Raw genomic sequence first — 21,238 nt, 5'->3', positions numbered from 1 at the left:
TTTTTTTGTAACCACCTGCACGCGGTGGCATTTGTGTACTTTTTCTTCTACCCCCCCACTGTAATGCCAGCCAATGGCGCTGTGGGTATGATGATAAATAAATAAATAAATAAATACAGGAAAAGCCACCTACTGCTCCCCTGCCTCGGGGAAAATGACCTTTTTAGACTTGTCTTTTAGCTCACCTTCTGTTTTTAATGATTTTAAATGGGATGTCATTGACAACCCATATGGCAGTGACCACCTCCCTATACTAATCACTTTAACATCCCCACCGGAAATAATCCCCACATGGCCACGGCGCTGGAAGCTTCACCTCGCCGACTGGTCACTTTTTAGAGCAAAGGCAAATTTAGAAAATATACTTTTAGATAATCTCTCCATCGACCAGATAAATGAAAAGTTCACTAATTGTATCATAACTGCCGCACTCACAGCTATTCCACAGTCGTCAGGAGTGGTGCAACAAAATCATAAAATATGGTGGACTAAAGAGTGCAAGGAAGCAAAAAAACTACAAAACCGAGCTTGGGGTAAATTTCGCCGGTATCCGACACATGAAAATCTCGTTAATTTTAAGAAGGAAAGAGCCAAAGCTCGGTACGTGCGTCGGGGTGCCGAGAAAGCATTATGGCAGAGTTATGTTTCATCCATTAACAGTCAGATGACATCTAAAAAAATGTGGGAGCAGGTTCGCAAATTAAATGGAAACTTTTCACCCTTCACAATTCCTTTTTTAACAACACCCGGCACACAAACAAGTATAGAGGAACAGGCAGACATACTAGGGGAACATTTCGCTGCAGTTTCAAGTTCATCTCACTATACACAGTCTTTTTTAAAATACAAAAACACAGCTGAAAAACAGAGGCTCCCAACAAGTGGAGGCACAAATGAAAAATACAATTGTCTAATTACCCTCCAAGAAATCAATAAAGTACTATCTGCCGGAAAAAAAACTGCTCCAGGACCCGACGAAATACACTATGAAATGCTTGCGCATCTTTCCGAGCCAGCCGTGGACGCACTTTTAAGATTCTTTAACACAATATTCAGGTCTGGGAAAATACCGGAAGCCTGGAAGAAAGCTATTATTGTACCGCTTCTTAAGCCTAGTAAACCCCCAACTTCTCCTAGCAGTTATAGACCCATAGCCCTGACTAGTTGCCTTGCCAAATCCTTCGAAAGTGTCCTAAATATAAGACTAACCTTTGTTCTTCAATCTGGTGAACTTCTTGATATCCATCAGTGTGGATTTAAAAAGGGATGCTGCACTACGGTCCACCTAGTCCGCCTTGAAAATACTGTCAGAGAAGCTTTTATACACAAGCAACACTGTCTTAGCGTCTTTATTGATTTAGAAAAAGCTTATGATACTACCCGGAGGTTCGGGATCCTCCAGGACTTAGCTGAGCTTGGCATCCGTGGCAGAATGCTCAACTGCATTAAACTTTTTGACTAACCGTTCATTTAATGTTCGTCTAGGCTCAACCCTTTCAAGGGATTTTATTCAGGAAAATGGAGTGCCTCAAGGGTGTATTTTAAGCACAACTCTTTTTATTGTAAAAATGAATTCTCTTAACAAAATTATACCAAGGTCCATAACATATTCAGTCTATGTCGACGATCTTCAGATAGCGTTCACATCTTCCAATATATCTACATGTGAAAGACAAGTACAACTTACAATCAACAAACTGGCAACATGGGCAGACAAGAATGGTTTCCAGTTCTCACCACAGAAAACAGTAGCCTTACTTTTTTCACTCAAACGAGGCTTGCACACAGATCCCACATTACACCTAAACCAAACCAAACTGCCTTTAAAAAAAGAACACAAATTTCTAGGCATCACCTTCGATAAAAAGCTTACTTTCCTGCCTCACATAAACGCACTAAAGAAGAAAGCGTCGCTATCACTGAACATACTTAAAGTCCTTTCACGCAAACACTGGGGTTCTGATCGGGTATGCCTTCTACAGATTTATCGCTCTGTAGTACGTTCCGTTTTAGATTATGGCTGCATAGTGTATGGATCAGCAAGGCCGTCGTACTTGAAGCGACTGGACCCTGTGCACAATATGGGTTTGCGTCTTTCAACTGGTGCTTACAGGACTTCACCCATAAAAAGCCTTTACGTGGAAACCAATGAACCACCACTTGCAGACAGACGAACAATGCTTACATGCTCTTACATTTTAAAGATCCGTTCCCAGCCTAAACACATCTGTTACCCACTCGTTACAAAGTGCCCATTCCGAACACTATTTACCAACAAACCTCTAGCAATCAGACCACTTCTTCTCCGCTTTGAAGAGAAATGCCAAGAACTAGACATAATGAACATATTACCTAATATTGCCCGCAAACCTGATCCACTCCCGCCTTGGTACTGCCTACCATCTGTGTGCGACTTCACATTAACACAATTTCGGAAAAAACATACACCACATGAACAGATATTACAAGAATATTTAGCACTCAACGAAAAATACGGAGAATACGAAGCATTTTATACCGATGGATCAAAATCGGCGCACTACGTGGGAAGTGCTGTAGTTCAGAATATTTGGGAAAAAATAGTACGGCTACCTGGGTGTACATCCATTTTCACCGCCGAGTGTTACGCAGTCTTGGTGGCTGTAGAAAAAATAATAAATGAGAAAATTCAGAACAGTATCATTTACACTGATTTTCTGAGCATACTAACCTCACTTCACCATAGCAATGCAGTCACACCACTAATCGGGGATATCATACATAACATAACAAGCGCCACAATACAGGGACAAGACATAAAATTTTGCTGGGTTCCCAGCCACATTGGAATCGCTGGAAATGAGAAAGCAGATGAATGTGCTGGAAAAGCTCGAAACAAAGAAATAAAGAAAGTGTACATTAACTACAAAAATGGTATGAAGTTGGTACAGTGCAAATTAAGAAATAAATGGCAGTCGCAATGGAATATCGAAAGAAATAATAAGCTACATTCAGTAAAACCCTTTCTAGACGAATGGAAATCATGCTCACACCAAAAACGATTCATCGAAGTTATTTTATGCCGTCTCCGTATAGGACACACACATCTCACACACAACTTCCTGCTAACAAAGAAAGACAAACCTGTTTGCGAGCAATGCGGACATGAACTTACTGTAAACCACATACTACTATCATGCACAAAACTTGAATCATTAAGAAAAAAATATTTTGCTACATTTTACAAAGAACATATCCCATTTCATCCAGCGTTGTTTTTAGCTGAACATGCACCCGTTCGTATACTTGATGTTTTTAGCTTTTTAAGGGAAGCCGGTGTTCTTCAAAACCTGTAATGTTCTGACCCTGTGCTTCTCTACTTAGAACGACACACCTCAGCCACTTTCTCAGTCCTGAGAAGGAGGCTGAGGTTTTTATCTGAGTAGTTGGGGACCTCGAGATCCTTGGCAAACCAAGGATGTCCACGGAGGTTAACCAACTTTTAAAAGCTTCTACAAACAGCCATTTCTAAAAAGTTTGTATTTAATCAGCCAGGTAATAAAAATAACTTTTAGGCCCTTTACACCACCGTTTTTATCAACTTTGTTTTCACATTCTGCTCAAGCCAATCTTTCCATACCTTGTTCTTGGCGCATGATAGCCTTAGCTGCTTATGCGCCAATAAACCCAACACAACAACAACAACAACAAGTTGTGTTCCCACATTAATAAATTCTATTTTAAAATGTTCTACCGCACTCCTTGGCACCACAGCTGGCTAAACGGTAATTTGAGTAAAGAGCTATCGGTTGCCGCAAAGAAAATATGGTCGATAAAATTCAGTAGACTGACCCTTTAACATCTAGTTTATGTTTTGCATCTCACGGCAGTGCAGGTGACTAAACTGTCCAGTATTATGACTAATACCTATTTTTTGCTTTTCTATGCAGTCTTGCCAAACCGACGACATTGCAAGATGTTCCGGCACATTTTCAGTGTTCCTATGTTCGGCGCGAGGCAGTGAGGCGTGCACTCAAGTTAACCACAAAATTGTTTGTGACACGGAAGTACAGTGAAAGCCTGAAGTTGTTTCCCGCCAGTCTGGTAGAGGCAGCAGGACAGCTTGCTTCACGGGATACGACAGTGTCCAAGCATGTGCAGCTGCCATGAAGGATCTGTGCGGCGTGTCTTCCGATGTATTTGCCCTCCTGCTGAGCATAATGCCCCATTCTGCTGAGCGAACTTGTGATGTGCCAATAACCGATAGGCTTGTGCTGTTTTTGATGAAGCTTAAGCTTGGGATCACTTGCTCATCTCTTGCAGTGCTTTTCTGCGTATCCAGGAACACAGTCTCCCGTCATTTTAAAAGTGTTCTTAAAACACTTAGCATTGCCACGCAGAAGTGGATATATCGCCCTCCTGATCATGTCATTAGGCAGACAATGCCAAATTGCTTTAAAGTTCACTACCAGGACTGCTCGATGATAATTGATTGCACAGAAGTCCGTACAGAACAGCCGTACACTGTACAGCAAAAGCGTGCGCTCCATTGACACTACAAGGGAGGATATACTCTGAAATTCCTCGTTGGAATCACACCATGTGGTGCAGTCTGCTTCTGCTCAAAGGCGTACGGAGGCAGGTGTTCGGATTCCTTTATTACGGTAGATTCTGGGTTTCTAGACCTAGTGCAACCAGGCGATGTTGTGATGGCCGATAAGGGCTTTCCAGGTATAAAGGCAGGCCTTGAAGAGGTACGGGCCATATTAGTGATGCCCCCATTTTTACAAGGTCAGGACCAATTTGCTGAAAGTGAGGTGCATGAGACGTACCAAATTGCACAGGTGCGAATTCATGTGGAGAGAATTATCCAGCGCATAAAGATGTTCAACATCCTCAACACAGGTATACCCACAGAGCTGATTGCAGTGATGAGCGATGTATCTCAAGTCTGTGGCGTCTTGGCAAGTCTCCAGCCGCCTATTATAAGCTCCGAACAGTGAGGTTTGAAGTGCTGCACCGTCTACAATCAGCACACCTACAGTACATTCTCATTTCCACACATCTCTTGATTCAAAAGAAAAGTTATCACACTCTTGTAGACTTTACAAGGGTGGGGAGCAGCCAGGTGAAGTAGAAGTCTTCCAAGGCTCGCACAGCTGAACACAGGAAGTTGTTGTCTTTCTCCACAATGACGGTGATGCTTTGTCTTTGTGAAAAAACAAAAAAAACATTCATCAAGATTACACACATACATCAGAAGTTGCACCTGTGTGTAATATCTGTGGCTTGCAAGGAGCGTCAGTCTGCCATTTCTGTACTTAATGTACGGCACAAATGTGAGCTCCTGCTCTACATCAATGATATCACTGTCCCGTCGTGAAAATGGGCACTTGATCTCTACAAGGCAAACACCCTTTGACGTTTCGAAAAGCCCGTCAGGGCTTCCACAAAGCCATGGCTGGGATGTATGGACGACAAGTCCAGTCTGGAAAAAGAAAGAGTACTTTTCTGAAGCATAAGTCCCACCAGTATACAGTTGACACAAATAATGCAAATGCAGACTTAAAAGTGCAATGGTCGTGCGCAGATATGTAAGCAGTGAGGCTACGAAATGGAATCACAAGTTTTTAAGTCAAGCAGGTTGTACACATGTAACTTACCTCTAACACATCTGCACATACTTTCTCCTCAAAGCTCTTGCGTGTCACTGGCTCCATTTTCATGCCTGAAAAGTAACTTTCAGTCGGCCCAATGTGCGATGGTGTGATGTTGGAAGACGTACCATATGATGTGGCCTCAGACCAAAATCCTCGACGATTTAGAATCGTCTTCAAGAGGTCTTGAGCATACTTCCTTGTTCTCAGTTTGCTGTGCGCTTGCGAACAAGTTATTCTCAGTCTTCTTTCTCTGTGCCACCTGTTAGAAATTTCAACAGGATAATTAGGAGATACGTTACATTGCAGCTCTCCAAGGTGACGTACGAACAAGGAGGTGAAGCACCTACCTGTGATTATTAGCCTGCCCCTTTGTCAGGGCACACAGGTGCAGGGCACTTGTGCATTTGATGTTTTTGGTGTAGTACACTGCCACTTCTGCTGTCATTTCTTGCTCGTACTCTTTTTTTTAATATATATTTTTGGGAATTCTCCGGCTGCCATTAAAGAGTGCAGAGCCTCTTTTGGTTCGTGCAAAACACTCCCGAGTTGTTTGATTTCTTTTTCAAGTATCACTTTTTCTACGACACCTTGCAAGACTCTCTTGCATGCACTTTCAGGACTTTCATTTTGTGCTTTCAGAATTCGGGACATTGGACACTGAATGTCAGGGAAGTGCTTTATCAGCAAGCTTGGGTGCAACGGTTTAGGTTCTCCGCCACCATCATGTGGATGCTTGTTAGCTGTAAGAAAATAAGCAGGTGAACTGTGTTAGTAACACACGTTACTAACAGCAGGTGAACGTACACTGCGACTTGTGGATGCTCCCACTTGCGGACCAACATGTGGATGCTTGTTAGCTGTAAGAAAATAAGCAGGTGAACGTGTGTTAGTAACACACGTTACTCTGTCTCTGTCTCGTCTTTCTTCTTCTGAGTGTGTGTGTATATGGTTTGGCGCCTTTGATTTTAATGATGAATAACATCATTTCCTCGGCTAATAAAACTCTCGGATTCTTACGACGTCATCTTCGCCACGCCCCACAACAGGTAAAATTACTAGCATATAAATCTCTTGTCAGGTCAAAGTTAGATTACGCATCGCCAGTTTGGAACCCTCATCAAGTTTACCTTATCAATGCGCTCGAGTCACTTCAAAACAGAGCAGCCAGATTCATTCATTCCTCATATTCGTACGACATCAGTGTGACGTCTTTAAAAGCGCAATCCAGTTTAGCGCCCCTTTCACTTCGTCGTCGTATTTCTAGCCTCTGCCTATACCATAAATTTTTTCATAGTTCGCTGCGCTGCGCTCCCTACATTGCCCCACCAGCCGGCATATCCCACCACATTCGTCATCCTTTCCAAGTGTTTCGCCCCCGTGCCCGTACTGTTACCTGTGCCGCTTCTTTTTTTCACCGTGTTTCTGTAGACTGGAAAGGCCTCTCCAATGACATCGCTACCATCTCATGCCCATCCACATTCGCCGAAGCTGTTACCAACCATTTTTCAACATAAAACTTATTCATTTGACTGTTTGTACCCACCCCTTATGTAATACCCCCAGTGGGTCTTTAAGGTATTAAAATGAAATGAAATGAAACTAATTGAAATAAGGCTGGGGCATGCTCTCTGAAAACAGACTGCAAATCACAAACATAGTAACAAGAAATAGGTTTCTTAACTAGTGCCAAAATGCCTGGCAATACCTTAATAAAAATAGGTACATTTAACTTCCATTACTTCAGCAATGAAATTCGCCGCAGGGAGGCGTCTGCTGCGTGCAGACGTTGGTGAGTGGTGACACCACGGGGATAATCCGAGCATCCGCAGGGACATCCGCGCAGGGGGATGCTCGGGTCACCACGGACCCGAGCATCCGCGCTTAGCCGTGCGTGGAATCGCCGTGTCCGGGGAAAAAGGGATCCTGGTGGTTGAGCCGATGCCGAGCGTTTGGACCCTTAAGGCCCCTCGGCGGAGGCAACACACCACTTTGGCCCCAGCTTCCTGCAGACGGCACCTCCGGCCTGACCCGACCGGGGGAAATCGGCAGTCGCCTTTTCCTGTTCTCCTCTCCATCTTTCACTTTCCTATCTCCTTTCTTACAACTTTCCTGTATCCTCCTCCCTTCTTGGTTTTTTCCTTTTTTCCTGGCGGCGAGGGTTAACCTTGTGTGACCAACTACCCTGGGTTGAGTCATATTGGGTTATAGTTGGGGTGTACAGCTTGCGTAGGCAGGGCTTGCTTTCAAGTTCCTGTCGCGTCCCCTTGTTGGACTCCATGGTGGGTGGCTGGCACCATGACCGAAAAACTAAATTTTTCTATGGCTCCCCCCCTTTCCAAACCAGATCGCCCTCTCAAAAGAGGGCGGACCGATGTGACAGCTCAGTACATTCACAAATCTAAAGAAAATTTCACCAAATTTCATGTGCTCCATAGCGAAGCTACAGATAAACCTGCCCGAACGATATCTCCATTCTTGGTAGCGAAAAGCCTGACCGATGCCTTGGGCACGGGTTACAAGCTAAAAAAAATGCCTAGTGGCGACCTCCTTCTGGAGCTTAAAGACAGCGGCCAGCTTTCCAAACTCTCCACCATATTGTCATTCGGGCAAACCCCAGTCTCAATAACTCCACACCGTTCCTTGAACAGTGTCCGTGGTGTCATTTCCGAAGCAGACTTTGCCTGCCTCACTGAGGAAGAAATCCTTGAGGGTCTCAGGGACCAGAATGTTGCAAACGTGCATCGTATTAAAATAAGAAAAGACGACAAGGAAATCCCGACGAAACATATTGTTCTGACATTCAACTCTAGCACACTTCCAGACTCTATCGAAGCAGGCTACTTGAAAATAAATGTACATCATTACATACCGAATCCACGAAGGCGCTTCAACTGTCAAAGGTACGGACATGGGTCACAGAGCTGCCGTGGCCACAAAACGTGCGCTAAATGCGCCTCAAAAGACCATGCTTCTGAGAACTGTGAAGGAGCAGCAGTTCGCTGCGCAAACTGTGAAGGCGATCATCCCGCATATTCTAGATCTTGTCCTTCTTGGAAGGCTGAGAAAGAAATAATCACAATGAAAACAACACAAAATATAACTTTCAAGGAAGCAAGACAACTCTACCAAGCAAAGAACGCCTTCACATTCTCAACAAAAACAAACTTTGGTGACGTGGCGCGCAGGGGCGGTGCACCACGCAGCACTCCGGCATCTGCCCAGGCCACCTTCACGGAGCCTGTGGCAGTGCCATCAACGCCCCAGGCAGAGAGCCAAGGCTGCTCTGCCAACTACAAGCCAGGGAGTGCCGGCCCACGGGTCAGCATCCCGCAGGACTTCCCCCCGTCGGGGGAGGCCCGACACCCAGACATCCGCGGCTTCGCGGTCCTCCAGCACCTCTGGTGAGGTGATGGATACAACTCCTACTACGCCTGCTTTGCAGCGGTGGACCGGCTCTCTCGAGCGACGAAAAGATAGAACCCCGGTAACGGGCCCAGAACAGTAAACTTCTTCCCTTCCATTCCCACCCAAAAAACAAACATGACATTTGTGGTTCAATGGAACTGTAGAGGAATGTTGAGGAACTACAGTGATAAAACTCATATTCTAGGGTCAGTGATGCCTCTAGCTTTGTCTCCAGGAGACCAATCTTGGTCCACAACATTAAAATATCTTAAAACATTATACAACTTTTAGGCGTGATCGCGAACATGCAAATAGACTGTCGGGAGGCGTCGCAATCATCATCCAAAGCGGCGTCCCGGCTCAAGAAATCAAACTGAAAACAAACCTTGAGGCGGTTGCGGTTAGCGTCATCAGCTACAAAACCATAACAATATGTTCTGTATATCTTCCCCCACACATCACATTAACATGCCAAGATCTAGAAGGCCTGATCGATGAACTGCCGGAGCCATTTCTGGTAGTTGGCGATTTTAACGCTCACTCTCCGTTTTGGGGAAGCGAACGCTGTGACTCTAGAGGCCAAACAATCGAAGATTTTATACTTTCGAATAATATCTGTCTTTTAAATACGAGAAAAGCCACATATTGCTGTCCAAGCTCAGCAAAAATGAGCTCTCTAGATTTAGCTTTCACATCACCATTACTTTTTAACGATTTTAAATGGGATTGTAGTGAATTACAATGAACGCGCCTGAGCTATTGTGAATGCGCCTCAGGTTGCCTCGATGGCAGACCTAGAAGTTGACGACGAAGTGTGCCGGCGCGCGGCTCCAGCTCTGTGGCTGTGTAGACTGACTGTGATTTTGCTGCCGTCCGCTCAGCTGTTTGGTGAACTGTATAGCTGAGTTCACTAGTACGCGAACCCCCTTTCATTTGGTGGAGGTTGCGGTCGTCTGACGCCCTGGACCTTCGCAGCCGTCTTCTCCCGCCGCTCACAATGCCTAAAGACTCCGTGCCCAGTCCTGCCCTACCCACCCCGACCGTTCTGTGCACTGGAGCGCTGCGGCAGCGTGATCCCGCTTTCTTCAGTGGCACCGGCGACGATGACGTCGAGGATTGGCTGGCATCGTACGAACGGGTGAGCACCCATAACAAGTGGGACGATGCACTCAAACTCAACAACGTCATCTTCTACCTTTCGGACGTTGCGAACCTATGGTTCAGAAACCACGAATCCGACATCCCCACGTGGTCAGCTTTCAAGGCCAATTTTTCTGATGTATTTGGCAGGCCTGCGGTGCGCAAGCTTCGCGCGGAACAACGCCTGCGAAGTCGGGCGCAGCTGCCTATTGAAAATTTCACCAGCTACATAGAGGACGTTGTGAACCTGTGCACACGAGTTGATGCCTCTATGTCTGAGCGCGCCAAGATTGAGAACATTTTGAAAGGAATCGACGACGATGCGTTCCAGATGCTTCTGGCACGCAATCCCACCACAGTCGCCGACGTCATTACTCATTGCCAGAACTTTGACGAACTTCGGAAGCGACGCATCCTCACCCGTTCTCCGCTCTCGCAGCAGGAATCGCTTGCTTCCCTCACATCTGACACCGACCCGGCGCAACTGTCACCGCAGATAAAGCAGTTTGTTCGGGAGGAAGTCGCGCGTCAGCTCTCGTTGATGCCCTCCAGTCACGACGCTGCAACTCCTCTGGTGGCGCCATTGCAGGAGGTCATCCGCCATGAAGTTGCCGAGGCTATTCCTACTGCACATCCAGTCCCTTCAGTGGCTCCCTTAACCTACGCCGAGGCTCAGTATCCCCAACCATCTCCTATACCCGCCCGGATGACCTACGCAGAAGCAGCGGCGCGCTCCGTGCCCCTGACTGTTCCACCTCGTCAACCCGTCCTGCGCCCCGCCCCGTCTCTACGACCAGCCCCGGTTTCTTCGCCGTCTCCGCAGCGGCTTTACAATCCTTGGCGCACATCGGATAACCGTCCGATCTGTTACTCCTGTGGGTACCCGGTACATGTCGCCCGCCACTGTCGCCGTCGCATGGTGGCATCGCCAACCATCTCAACCCCTGTGCATCCATCCCAGATGTTTTATTCGGCTTCTCCATCCTCGCCGCTAGACGCGTACGCACCCGACCGTCGTGCTTACGAGACCCGACGTTCTCCATCACCGCGCCGCCGCTCACTGTCACCAATGCGCCGTCGCCTTCCCTCCGCTGAAGAGGGAAACTAAGATCCGCAGTTCCGGAGGCAAGAACTGCGCGCTGTTCGAAAAGCTCAAGGCCTCTGTTTTCCCCACGCAACGTTCTTCAGGTCATCGTCGACGGACTGCCGGTACATGCGCTTATCGACACGGGTGCCTCAGTATCAGTGATTCACGAAAAACTCTGCCGCCGCTTGCGCAAAGTCACGACGTCATTTACTGGTCTCTCGCTCCGCACCGCTAGTGAACAGTGCATTGCCCCTCTCGCCTCGTGCACAGCGCGAGTCATCATTGACGATATATTGTATCCAGTCGAATTGTTGGTACTGTCCTCATGCTCACATGACATAATTCTCGGGTGGGACTTTCTGTCACACAACAACGCCGTCATCGATTGCGCCCGCGCTGAAGTTGAATTTTCTCCTTTGTTTGACGAGCTTACTACTGAAACCTCTGATCTCTTGCCACTCAACGTCACTATCGCTGAAGATGTTGAAGTAGCGCCGGGAGCATCTGCCCTTGTTTCCCTGTCGTGCCGTGCCGCGTCGGATGACACCGTTTTATTTACGCCGGCTGCTTCCTTTGTACGCCGGAAGAACCTGCCGCTACCTTCTGCTGTACTCGATGTTCGGCGGGGTGTCACGAAGATGCTGCTCTACAATCCATCCCCGTGTGCCCTTACCCTGCTACCTGGTGAGTCCCCTGGCTGCATTCAACCTGTCTGCCTTCTCTCTGCCCTTAATGTCCACGAGGCAGCCAGCGGTCCCTCTCTAAACGCCATGCATTCCGAGCTCGCTACTGAACCTGAGCCTGACGAACTTTTCCGCGCCGCCATCGACGATACTCTTCCGTCCACCTACCGTCAGCAGCTTTCAGCCCTTCTCCACACTTTCCGCTTCGCTTTCGATGCAGCCCATCAGCCTTTAGGCCGTACATCAACCGTGGCTCATCGCATTGAGACCGGCTCCCACCCGCCTTTTCGGCAGCGCCCCTATCGCGTGTCTGCGGCTGAGCGTCAAGTGATAAGTGAGCACGTTGAAGACATGCTGCACAGTGGCGTCATCCGTCCCTCTCACAGCCCTTGGTCTTCTCCGGTGGTGCTGGTCAAGAAGAAAGACGGTTCTATCAGATTTTGTGTCGATTACCGGCGACTGAACAAAATTACCCACACAGACAATTATCCGCTTCCCCGCATCGATGACGCTCTTGACTGTCTCCAAGGCGCCGAATACTTCTCCTCTCTTGACTTGCGTTCGGGCTACTGGCAGGTCCCGCTGGCTGCCGCTGACCGTGAGAAGACCGCATTCGTTACCCCCGACGGCCTTTACGAGTTCACCGTTATGCCATTCGGCCTGTGCAACGCGCCAGCTCCATTCGAAAGAATGATGGATAACGTCTTACGGAAGCTGAAGTGGCATACGTGCCTCTGTTACTTGGACGATATCGTTGTCTTTTCGGTAGATTTTCCCACTCACCTCACGCGCCTGCAGCAGGTTCTGACTTGCCTCACCGACGCCGGCCTACAGCTTAATCTGAAGCAGTGCCACTTCGGCGCCCGGCAGCTAACCATCTTGGGTCACATTGTATCTAAGGAAGGCGTTCTCCCCGACCCGGCCAAACTTCGCGCTGTTGCGGAGTTTCCCAAGCCGGCAACAATGAAGCAGCTTTGGAGCTTTATCGGTCTGTGCTCCTATTTTCGGCGTTTCTTCCGCAATTTTGCGTCGATCATTGCGCCACTCACGAAACTGCTTGGAACCGACAACCACCTGTCCGCTTGGTCCCCCGAATGCGAAGACGCGTTCACCACACTGCGCCGTCTTCTTACCTCGCCGCCCATACTTCGCCACTACGATCCGAGAGCCCCTACCAAGGTGCATACTGACGCAAGTGGCGTCGGCCTCGGAGCTGTCCTGACTCAGCGGAAAGATGGTTATGAGGAATACGTCGTGGCATATGCGAGTCGGGTGCTCAGCAAGGCTGAATGCAACTATTCTGTTACGGAGAAGGAATGTTTAGCGATCGTCTGGGCACTCATGAAATTTCGACCCTATCTGTACGGCCGCCAGTTTGATGTCGTCACGGACCATCACGCGATTTGCTGGTTGTCGTCTCTTAAAGACCCGGCCGGCCGCCTCGCCAGGTGGGCTCTCCGCCTTCAGGAGTTCGACATCCGCGTTGTATATCGCTCTGGCCGCAGGCACATGGACGCCGACGCTCTATCTCGATCTCCTCTGCCCACCGCCGCTGCATGCTCATCCGTGCCTGAACCCGTCCTCTCGCCTCTTACCACCTCTGATATGCTTGCGGAACAGCGCAAAGACCCGTGGCTTGCGTCGATCATCGACGTCGCGACCAACGCTCACACTGCTGTGCCTTCGCGCACTCTCCGCCGCCAGGCACCCCATTTTGCGTTCCGTGATGGCCTGCTCTACCGCCGTAACTACACGCAAAATGGTCGACGGTGGCTCCTCGCGATACCTCGCCATTTACGTTCTGAGATCTGTGCCTCGTTTCACGCTGACCCACAATGTGCCCACACCGGTGTGTTGAAGACGTTTCAAAGAATATCTCAACGTTATTATTGGCGGGGCATGTATGGGTACATTCGCCAATACGTCCGCTCCTGCATCGCCTGTCAGCGACGCAAGTCTCCCGCGCCCCGTACGAGCGGCCTCTTGCAGCCATTACCGTGCCCGGCTCGCCCATTCGATCGTGTTGGCGTCGACCTCTACGGCCCGCTGCCCTACACGTTATCTGGGAACCGCTGGATAATTGTTGGCGTCGACCACCTAACCCGATATGCAGCGACCGCCGCACTACCCGCTGCCACTGCTCGTGACGTTGCCCACTTCCTGCTGCACAATTTTGTTCTTCGCCATGGTGCGCCGCGCGAGTTGCTCAGTGATCGATGCCGTGTCTTTCTTTCGGACGTGGTGGAAGCCCTCCTCAGAGAGTGTTGCATCATTCATCGGACCACCACTGCCTACCACCCTCAAACTAACGGGCTGACTGAGCGCTTTAATCGCACTCTCGGCGATATGCTCACCATGTACGTCTCGTCAGATCAGTCTAACTGGGACGCTGTGCTGCCTTTTGTGACGTACGCATACAATACCGCCACCCAGTCAACCACCGGATTTTCCCCTTTTTACCTGTTGTATGGCCGTGAGCCGTCCTCCACTATGGACACGGTTTTGCCGTACACTCCGGACGCCTCCGAATGCACGCCCCTTTCCGAACTCGCCAAGCACGCCGAGGAATGTCGCCAACTGGCCCGTTCTTTCACCTCGGACTCCCAAGGTCGCCGAAAGCATGAACACGATGCCCATCAAACCGCGCACGCTTTCTCTCCAGGTTCATTAGTTTGGCTTTAGGTCCCCTCCACTACACCAGGACAGTCTTCGAAATTTCGCAGAGAACATCATGGCCCTTACCGCGTCGTCGAATCAACATCCCCTGTTAATTATATTGTAGAGCCGCATACACGCTCTTCGGACTTGCGTCGTCGCGGCCGTGAGCTTGTCCATGTCAGTCGCCTCAAGACTTATTACGACCCGCTCCTCTTTCCATCACCATAGGTCGCCAGGATGGCTCCTCTTCCATCCCGGGGCCATTGTAGTGAATCACAATGAACGCGCCTGAACTATTATGAATGCGCCTCAGGTTGCCTCGATGGCAGACGGAGAAGTTGACGACGAAGTGTGCCTGCGCGCGGCTCCAGCTCTGTGGCTGTGTAGACTGACTGTGATTTTGCTGCCGTCCGCTCAGCTGTTTGGTGAACTGTATAGCTGAGTTCACTAGTACGCGAACCCCCTTTCAGGATGTTTTAAATGACCCCATGGGCAGCGATCACTTACCTACCGTCATCAAGCTCTCATCATCCACTCCAATCATCCCCACAAGGCCACGGCGCTGGAAAATTCAGCTCGCCGACTGGTCACTTTTTACAAAAAGTGCCACTCTGGAAAAGGAATTTTGTGACGACCTTAGCACAGATGAAATTAATGAGAAGTTTACTGAATGCATAATATCGGCCGCAACACTCGCTATACCACAAACAAAAGGACATGCACAAAATAAACACAAAGTGTGGTGGACAAAAGAATGCACATTAACAAAAAAACAAAACAAAGCCTGGAGCGCTCTGCGTCGATATCCCACTGCAGAGAACTTACTTACCTTTAAGAAGGCAAAAGCCAGAGCGCGGTATGTGCGAAGAAATGCAGAAAAAACTTCTTGGCAGAAATATGTCTCCTCAATAAACAGCTCAACAACATCAAAGAAAATGTGGGAAAAAGTTCGTAAATTTACTGGTGACCATACCCCTTTCACACTTCCTCTCTTGACAGCACCCGGGACACAAACATCTTTAGAAGAACAGGCCAACATATTGGGCGAGCATTTTGCTGAGATCTCAAGTTCATCCAACTACATAAACACATTTCAGAAACACAAAGCAATAGATGAAAAACAAAAATTCCCATCCGGAGCAGGTATACATGACGATTACAACCAGCCTCTCACACTGCAAGAATTAAATAAGGTATTATCTTCTGGAAGAAAGACAGCACCAGGACCAGGCAACGTGCATTACGCTATGCTTGCCCATCTCTACGAGGCTGCTGTAGAGGCACTGTTAAAATTCTTTAATAAAATCTGGATAACTGGAAATAAACCTGACGAGTGGAAAAAAGCAGTCATAATACCTTTTCTCAAACCCGGAAAACCACCAACAAGTCCTAGCAGTTATAGACCAATAGCCCTCACCAGCTGCATTGCTAAATCTTTCGAAAGTGTAATAAACATTAGACTAACCTTCATACTTGAATCTCGGCAACTACTAGATAAACACCAATGTGGGTTTAAGAAAACATGCTCCACCACAGATCATCTTGTCCGCCTAGAAAACACCATCCGGGAGGCGTTCATCCACAAGCAGCACTGTATTGGGGTCTTCTTCGACTTGGAGAAGGCCTACGATACTACGTGGAAGTTCGGCATCCTCCGTGACCTAGCAGAGCTAGGTATCCGCGGCAGGATGTTGAACTGCTTGAACGACTTCCTGGCTAACCGCACATTCCGAGTCCGCCTAGGAGCAACTCTCTCCATGACTTCCACCCAAGTGAACGGCGTACCCGAGGGGTGCATTCTAAGCACGACACTCTTCATAGTAAAAATGAATTCCTTAGCTAAAGTAATACCCAAGTCCATAATGTATTCAGGTTATGTATATGACCTACAAATAGCATGCACGTCCTCCAGTATATCAACCTGTGAGAGACAAATACAAATCACACTAAATTAACTACGTTCTTGGGCAGACAGAAATGGATTTAAATTTTCGCCTCAAAAAACAGTAGCTGTTCTTTTCTCATTGCGACGAGGCCTACAGGTCGATCCCAGTCTATACTTGTATCACACTGCGCTACCAATTAAACAAAAACACAAATTTTTAGGCCTAACTTTCTACAAGAAACTCACATTTCTACCACACATTAACAACCTTAAAAAGAAAGCTTCTCAAGTCCTCAATATCTTAAAAGTGCTCTCACGGAAGCGGTGGGGGTCCGATAGAGAAAGCCTTTTACAAATATATCGCTCTCTGGTGTGCTCCAAGCTGGACTACGGGTGTATAGTATATGGTTCGGCAAGAGCATCCTACTTAAAAAGATTAGACCCCATTCATAATCTTGGTCTGCGCCTATCATCTGGAGCATACAGAACATCACCAGTAGCCAGCCTATACGTTGAAACTAATGAGCCCGCTCTTGAGGACCGAAGAACCGCACTAACATGCACATACGTCTTAAAAACCCGTTCTCTTCCGAAACATCTCTGCCATCCAGTTGTCACCAAGTGCCCATCTAAAAGATTATTCATCAACAAACCACATTCTATCAGACCATTACTATTGCGCTTTGAAGACAAATGTGAAGAGCTAACAGTACTAGATGCCCTACCGAATATTGCACAAAGGAATGAAGATTTACCACCATGGTACAGCCTGCCTTCAGTATGTGACCTCACAATGACACATTTAGATAAAAAGGAAGCGCCAAATGAGTACATATTACAGGAATTCTTTGCACTACAAGAAAAGTATGACACCTACATTGAAGTTTATACCGATGGCTCAAAAACAGAAAGTCACGTTGGAAGTGCAGTAATTCAAGGAAAAAATAAACAGATAATGCGACTACCAGAATGCGCATCAGTTTTTACTGCTGAATGTTATGCCATCTTTGTAGCTGTAGAAAAAATAATAAGAGAGAACATCAAAAATAGCATCATTTACACCGATTCCCTGAGTATGCTCAAAGCACTGCACTCCAGAAATGCTGCTGAACACATAATAGGTAACATCATACATAACATTGTTAAAATCACAAAACAAAAACATAACATTAAATTCTGCTGGGTTCCTAGCCATGTTGGAATCGTAGGTAATTAGAAAGCAGATGTATGCGCTGCACAAGCCCGGAATGGCCAAATAAAGCAATAAAGCAACAGGGATTGTTTAAAGTTTATCACCAGTAAACTCAGAAATAAGTGGCAGGCTGCATGGCAAGAACACGTAAACAACAAACTACATTCTGTGAAACCAATTTTAGGGGAATGGCAATCATGTAGGCATCAAGAACGTTTTACTGAAGTTATTTTATTTCGGCTCCGCATTGGACACACCCAGCTCACGCACAACTTTCTACTAACCAAACAGAACAAACCTCTCTGTGACATGTGTGGTGCTGAACTCACGGTGAACCACATTTTAATTTCATGTATCAGACTAGAAGAACTAAGAAAGAAATATTTTACAACATTTTACAGGGAAAGCATCCCTTTACACCCCATGTTACTTTTAGGTGATCGAGCACTGGTTGACATCTCTTGTATTTTTAGGTTTCTCAGGGAAGCCAGTGTTTTAAACAAACTCTAAGTATAAAAAGCTTCACCTTTAACAAAAACTCTAACCTTGTGTTTGGCGCATCATAGCCTCAGCTGCTTTTGCGCCATTAAAATCAATATAACTAACTAACTTGAGCGATGAAATGCAGTGCTTACCACCAAAAAGTTCTTCAATAGATGCTTTATCGTCCACACGGGACTTTTTGGCTGGACTTCCCCACTTCTGCCTCTCAGATGTGCAGGAGATTTCTTCGTGGGTGCTGATGTGCAGCGCGACCGCCGCGCAGTGTTTGGAGGACCCTGCAGCGCCGCACCTGCAACCGCAACCTGCAACGAGAACGTGCGCATGCGATGCACGCAAATTATGATTAATTACGTTCCCACCGCGCAATGCCTTTCAAAATCCTCCTAAGAGACGCGAAAAACTCCACTATTTAAGGCAGTCATATTCCTGAGAAAAGATGTAGCTTATTTATTCGTGCACGTGATAATGTTGCTAAAACAAGCCTCACAGAGATTTGGAAAGCGGTTCGCGTATCTATATGCTACAAACGATATAAAACGTGCACCGCTGACAGCGGGCTCTGTATTACAGCACTGGCTACTATTACGTTAAAAATGCCACAACTTTACTTACGTGCAAAGAAACGTCGTAAACTTGCTTCCCTTGCTGAGAGCGGCACTTCGCCCGCACGTTCACGCCGTCAACTTCCGACACAAGGGAAACATGTCCAGCCTCGTACAATTTCTTCCCGCTTGTCAGAGAGCCTGGATGAAAATATTTCTCTGTACCCTTAATGGGCCTAAAGCCAGCTAAAACCACCTGCGACATTGCAGAGAATCGTGACGATCGTGCATGCAACGCACGTACGGGGACGCTGGCTGAGCACATGAAGGGAAAAAGAGTAAGTGGGTTGCTCGCGTCCTCCCGTCCCCGCCGGCTCAGTAACGCGTATTCTGCCTCGGCGGCGCTGCGCCCGGCGCTGCTCCGTGGCGCCCTCTGACCAGTGTACGGAGCCTATAGGAGTACAACATCAGTGCACTTGAGTTCACAGTCCACAAGCTACACACACGCAGGTTGGGCGACCGTCCCGAACGTTCCTTGGCCCGTGATGTCTGAACCATCTGCCCAGCAACAGGCGGCAGCTGTACCTGCTGACTTTTTTTTCTCGCTTCCTTTTTTTTCTTACACGCGAATCGCTCTTTAGTTTTCAGAAACGTGTCCCCCACAAGGCATATCATGTGCAAGAGTCAGCACTTCTTTCCGACGACTCAGTGGGAGCATGAGCTGCCGACACTGTCTGCCATCCAACCCTTCCTGGTGGAAGAGTAGTCCCCCTTCTGTTACCATGTCATGAGTTCCGGCCTGCGCCTGCGTGCTCTCCTCTGGCTGCGGCGGTGCGAGCTGCGTACTTTCTGAGGCCGCGCTCTCCTCAGCGCTCTCGCTTGGTTCAAATTCTAACTCTCGCGTTGCGTTTTGGTTGTGGTTGGCGAACTCGGTTTCCGCTCGTATTATCCTAACCGCAAGATCAGTGGCCTCACTTTGCTCTCTTTTGAGTGCCTTAAAAACTAGGCGTCTGCAGGGAGGCCCCGCAGGGAGGCGTCTGCAGCATGCAGACGTTGGTGAGTGGCGACACCACGGGGTTAACCCGGGCATCCGCAGGGACATCCCCGCAGGGGGATGATGGTGAACAATGCGTCACCACGGACCCGAGCATCCGCGCCTAGCCGTGCGTGGCATCGCCGTGTCCTGGGAAAAGGGGATCCTGGTGGTTGAGCCGATGCCGAGCGTTTGGACCTTTAAGGCCCCTCGGCGGAGGCAACACACCACTTTGGCCCCAGCTTCTTGTAGACGGCACCTCCGGCCTGACCCGACCGGGGGAAATCGGCAGTCGCCTTTTCCTATCCTCCCCTCTATCTTTCACTTTCCTATCTCTTTCTTACAACTCTCCTGTCTCCTCCTCTTTTCTTCGTTTTTTCCTCTTTTTCCTGGCGGCGAGGGTTAACCGTGTGTGACCAACTACCCTGAGTTGAGTCATATTATGTTATAGTTAAGGTGTACAGCTGGCGTGGGCAGGACTTGCTCGCAAGTTCCTGTCGCGTCCCCTTGTTGGACTCCATGGTGGGTGCCTGGCACCATGACCGAAAAACATCAATTTTTTATGGCTCCCCCACTTTCCAAACCTGATCGCTCTCTCAAGAGAGGGCGGAACGAAGCAGATGTTTTTTTCCAAGAAAGAAAAGTGAGTTTTCCTAAATACCATGTCATCCACAGTGAAGTAGAAAATAAGCAAGCAAGAATCCTGTCTCCCTTCCTAGTATCAAAGTATTTGACAGAAGCCTTGGGCACTGGCTACAAGGTATCAAAAATGGCCAGTGGTGACTTACTGCTCGAACTGCGAGACAACATCCAGCACTCAAAACTCGTAAACATTGTGTCTGTTGGAGATATTCCTGTTGTTGAGGGTTTGCGGGGTCGCAGCGGAGCACCAGAGAGAGACGACCAGCGTGGCAGGCTTCTAGTTCCGGACTGCCCGTGCCGGGCGCGCGCCACGAGCACGCGCTGTCCGTCTTTATTTTCCTCTAGCGCGCGCTGTAACGCCGATCTCAGCGCCGGCGCTTTATAGCGTCGCCGGGCGCTACAGGGCCCCCCGCCTAGACGGAACGGCGAAATGTACGTGCCGACGGGGCAGAGATGGAGTAGCCACGGCAGGCAAGCAGGCAGCTAGAGTAACAGTGTCCCCACGGGGTCGCTACAAGGTCCGGTAAGTTCAGGTCAGGGGCCGGGAAGAGCAGTCGGGTGGAGTGCGCCGGCTCAGGTGGACGAGCCTGGCTGCTGCGCAAGGGGCGAATGATGCAGGGTCCCAAGCTGACAACGGACATGGGAGCAGGGGAGGCCATGGTCGGGCCGTCACCGACTGTAGTGCTGCCCGCGGACACAAGTGTCGTCGGTGTGGGGACGTTGGAGCTGGTGTCGGTGGGAATCCGGCGCGCCGAGTACGTCGGCACAAGCGCTGGAGTGGGCGAAACGGCTCCGTGGATTGACAGTAGCTGCGGTGTGACCGTCGAC

At 48.5% G+C, this 21,238-nt stretch overlaps 2 pseudogenes; one reads left to right on the top strand and one right to left on the bottom strand.

The window, feature by feature from the left end:
• Positions 1 to 4,116: 4,116 nt before the first annotated feature.
• On the top strand, positions 4,117 to 4,982 carry LOC149367572 (uncharacterized; annotated as a pseudogene).
• An 85-nt stretch (positions 4,983 to 5,067) lies between these two features.
• LOC149367571 (uncharacterized) lies at positions 5,068 to 19,293 on the bottom strand (annotated as a pseudogene).
• Positions 19,294 to 21,238: the final 1,945 nt, after the last annotated feature.

Source organism: Amblyomma mixtum, chromosome 1, assembly GCF_055824585.1.
Source record: "Amblyomma mixtum isolate Tamu chromosome 1, ASM5582458v1, whole genome shotgun sequence".
Classification (NCBI taxonomy): domain Eukaryota; kingdom Metazoa; phylum Arthropoda; class Arachnida; order Ixodida; family Ixodidae; genus Amblyomma; species Amblyomma mixtum.
The sequence above is the reverse complement of the archived record's forward strand: the minus strand, read 5'-3'. Positions and strand labels throughout refer to the sequence as shown.